The sequence below is a fragment of the Phaseolus vulgaris genome, chromosome 3, assembly GCF_000499845.2.
Source record: "Phaseolus vulgaris cultivar G19833 chromosome 3, P. vulgaris v2.0, whole genome shotgun sequence".
NCBI classification, from domain to species: Eukaryota; Viridiplantae; Streptophyta; class Magnoliopsida; order Fabales; family Fabaceae; genus Phaseolus; species Phaseolus vulgaris.
Genome location: NC_023757.2, coordinates 35,680,361 through 35,685,205, shown reverse-complemented (window position 1 = coordinate 35,685,205; position 4,845 = coordinate 35,680,361).

The window sequence follows — 4,845 nt, the reverse complement described above, 5'->3', positions numbered from 1 at the left end:
ATGATTTTAATATTTTAACTTTAACTATCCGTAACTTTGTTTAAATTTCATTTTTTTAAGAGATCTTAAATCACTGTCAAATTATGTTTAGTAATAAATTGCTAAAAATAATTACGAGTATTATATGTTGTCTTTCAATTATCTGAAAAGTCTTTGGATAACTTTTTTTGTTTAGTCTTTTAAGAATGTTGTTCTGTTTTGGGAAAAGAAGAAAACTGGGTTTGGAAGAATACGAAGCTCTCTACAATTAAATCGGCTTATGATTGTTTAAGGAGATCTATTGAATAGGAGAATGTATCAGTGCACAAAAATTTTTGGTGGTGTAAAATCACACTGCCGACGCTTGTCTCTTCTTGGAGGGTGTTGGAAAATAAAATTACCACTAGGATCAATTTAGAAAAGCGGGAGATCATGGTTGAAAGTCTCTTGTGTTGTTTATGTGGGGTGGAGGGAGAGTCTTGTCATCACTTGCTTTTTGAGTGTAGAATAGTTTGGAAAGTATGGAGTGTTGTTTGTGTCTCACAATGAACTATTGCTAAACTTTCATCAGTTTAGGATGTGCAATGCTTCTGCCACGGTGAATGAAGTTTGGGGAAACGGTCTGGATTAAGTAGTTAGCGAGGTTTGGAAGCACGGGAACAATGCTATTTTCAAAGGGGGAGTGGTCGATAATGTGAAAATGTATGTTGTGATCCAGTTAAAGGTATGGTCTTAGCTTACTTCTAAGAAATTCTGCTATCTTCTCTTATTTTGATTGGTATCTTGACCTTTTGGTTTGCATGAGGATGATTTGATTAATATGTCCTGATTGGGTGGGTGATATCTGAGGTTTGGTAGGGACTATTGTATTATTTGATAGAGTGTTTTTTTAAAGGTTTCTTTATCTATAAGGTTAAACCACCTCTAAATTGGTTCACATTTGTTTATTTATTTTTAATTTATTGATAGAAAAAATCTTTCAATCTCACGACTTCATGTCTAACATGACAATTAAAATTTAAAATAAAATAGAAATACGTATTTTCTTTAACGTAAAATATCTGATAATTACAGTCACTTAATATTTACCTAACCATGTTTTTTTTCAATATTTATGAAATTTTAAGATAAAACATTGTAATGGGATAGTATGTTAGGCTATTACATCCACATAAAAATTGTCTCCAACCTCTGGGCCTATAGGACCAGGCCCAACACATTTTCACAGTGCTATTGCAATCTGAACTCTGAAGTTATTTGAACGATAAATTAAACACGAAATAAATATATGTCTGCAAAAATGTTGACGGTAAACATATATAAGGTAAAATCAGTTTATATATAAATTAAAAATTACAATTTAAAGAAGATATACAAAAACTGTTTACAAATTAATTTATATACTTTTTAAAGTTTTATTTTTCTATAAATACTTAAGTTTACTTTAATCTTAAAAAAGATAAAAACTCTAAATTAAACATTATGGGAAAAAAAAACCTAAACCAAAAAGAGAACAAACATGATTGTTATTAAGAGAGAACATTGTTCATGTTTGAGAAAGAATACGTCAAAAGCATGACTTTCATTGTGTACCGCCCAGGTGATCGGAAGTGATGACGTGGCAGCAAGCTATTGTATAGGCGTGTTGAACGGGACACCTGGCTGGCAGAAGGGAAGGAAGTCGGGGGCTCGTGTAGTCGCCAGTCCTTAAGTTGGCGTGCTCCGATCTCTAGCATACCTAAACCGGCGGTCACCAGGTTTGTGATGAAGTCGCCGGATGCAAACCCAGGCGACCAAGTGATCAGAGATCGCCGAAAGGAGGACATCGCCGAAGGATCAGTGAAGCTTGTTCCAGGCTTTCGAAGCAGAGGATGAAGCCGTCAGATAGTCATTCCCTAGCTAGCCAGAGGTTGAGGTCGGGGAACAGCTTACCCGAGCATGCACGATGAAGCAAGTGAAGTAGATCATGAAGGCGGCCGGCGAGACCACAGGGAAGGTGTGTATGAAGGCACCCGTACTCGCCACGCAGAAGAGATCATGCTCCAAGGCAGTTATGCGCTGAGTTGTTTCTTGCGTAAGTAACTTAGCCGAAAAGCCTGAAGAGTAAGAAGTGGCGCCCAAGTCAAGGATGCTCCAGATGGTGACACGTGTACAGCTGGATGCGAGCCACGTGTCCAGATGTGTAACTGTCAGGAGAGAGAAAGTGCACAAGTATATAAGAGATTCTAACGAACTTCTGAGGTACGCGCGTTTTAGAATATTTCTTTTACGCTTGTGAGAACTTGAGTACGCTGAGAGAGAATCTTGCACGGTTCCAGAGAATTCTTGAGTTTTCTCTTAGTATTTGGTGGTTCAGTCGCTGACTTGGACGTCGGAGCGTGATCGGCCGCAGCGGCGCCGTTCCGTCTTTTTGCAGGTTCTTGAGGTGAATCAAAGCGAAGGACGAAAGCTAACACGGCGCAAAGTCGATCCAGATCTGACGAGGCAAGGCTCTTGCGTCTTGATCAGCAGGCAGGATCACATTAAATTTCAAATTCTCTATCTTTTTGTGTCAAGGCTTTCAAAATTAATTGTTTTAATTATTGGTTGAGAATAGGTATTGTCTTCTACCTCTTAACCAAATCATTTAGAAATTAAATTTAAAAATCTTATTTTAAATTTGAAATAAAATCATATTAACAGGAGAATTGATTTCTTTATAAACATTTTAAATTTTCAACAATACTAACTATTATTTCTGGCAATAGTTTATCAGTACTCGTGCCAAGATAAAAATAAAATAATCAATGTATTTATTTGAAAACAACTAATTTATATTTTCTTATCAAAACAACCTAATATATTGTGTGGTATTTTAAATTCTTTAAACAAGATTGAATTACTCCCTTAAAATTATGTATCAGAAACTTAAGTATTTGTAATTCTCAGTGAATCTATTTATTTTTGTGGTATCTTCAGCTCCTCATCTCATCAGCGACAATTCTTAGGCGAGTAAGGATTTTGTCATCATATGTTATTTCACCTTAAAAGTTTAATTTTGGTAGCTTTTATAATTTTTATTTGCAAATATCTTGCTAATCATTTAAAAAAACGTTTGGAATATATATTTTTTACCCATATTTATTTATTCTATGATCGTCTCTAACAGGAAGAGTACATATACACATAATGAAAACTGAATCAGATGTAAATTTATTGGAATTACTTAACAACATTTGAATAAGTTTGATTATGACTAATAATGAGAATAATTAAATTAAATCAAAGGGTTGAATTAAAATACTATTTTTTTTTAATTTATTAAAAAATCCACCTAACATTAACTTCTTATAGATAAAAGCGTTTCAGTATTAATACTTAATATATAAGATGTACATAACTTGTATTTAAAAAATATATAATACACAATAAATAAAATACACACAAACCTATTTTTTAATTAGGTGTAGCTCTTTTATACACACATATGTTTATCTACTAAATAATATATATATATATATATATATATATACTACAAGAAAATTATGAAATAGAAACCAATTTTTAGAGACCAAAATAATTAGTTGCAATAATAACTAAATTAGAGACCATTTTAGAAACTAAACAAAAAAATTGGTTTCTAAATTAGTTTATATTATTGTTAAATAGTTTCTAAATTGGTATCTAATCAGGAACCAATGTTTTAACTATCAATTATTTAGTTTCTAAATTTGGTCTTTAAAACTGTACCGACCAGGATGATCGACCAAAAGTCGGGGTCAAAATCAACACATGGAAGGACGTCGCCCAAGCGAGACGTCGCCCAAGTAAGACATCGCCCGAAGAGTCAACCCGCGTGACGGAAGCATTTCGCAGAGAGGAGGGCCCACACGATGGAATAACCCTAAGTTGGGTGGCGGCGCTATGGGACCCTCCACACAGAATAAACAATCAAGGTAAAGGGGCACGTGACAATGCCCACGCGCTCATTAAAGATCTCCAAGGACGGCTGCATGCATGACGCATGACTAATTAGGGCACCCACGAAGAATGGTGGCGCGAAGATACAGCGTTCAAGTTAGAGTCCAAGTGGCCGCAAGGTTATTCATTGCACTCCAGATAAGGAAAGTCCATGGGCCAGATACGCTAAGATCCTAGGGATAGCGGCGCAAGGACCTTCTCCAAGGAACCCTAAATAATAGCAAGCAGCGTAGAGGTAAACCTTAGCTTTCACCTATATAAAGGGCACGAAGAACCCTAGTAAGGTACGCTTTCACAGTTACACAAGCTTTAACCTAATTCTCAAAGTTACACAGAGCACTAAACCCTAGTTGGCGCACCCACTGTGAGCACAAGGCAATTAGGGCAACACAGTTTCAGTCATTGAGATTATCATACGGTTTCCAGTCACTTTGGTGTTTCTCGCTAGCTGACTTGATCGTCGGAGTGCAAACGGCCGCGAGGGCGCCCCTTTGTTCTTCTTTTTCAGGTACTCATAGACGAGGCAGAACGAAGGTGCCCTAGCTCGTGAGGACAAGCCACACATAAAGACGACCCAGGTCAACCGGCGGGAACAAAAACCTTGGTTGCTAATTACATACCAATTTAGAAACTATTTAACAATAATATAAACTAATTTAGAAACCAAATTTGTTTTTAGTTTCTAAAATAGCCTCTAATTTAGTTACTATTGCAACTAATTATTTTAGTCTCTAAAAATTGGTAAAGTTATCAAAATTTTAGTAAATAATTTTTATTTTTAAACTCATGCATAATGTATTAAAACATATAGTTAAAAAACTTTCATTAGTTCCTCAACTTGCATCAACATCTCATCTACATTATTTAATATCACATATATTGCCAAAACCTGACAACCCACTTAAA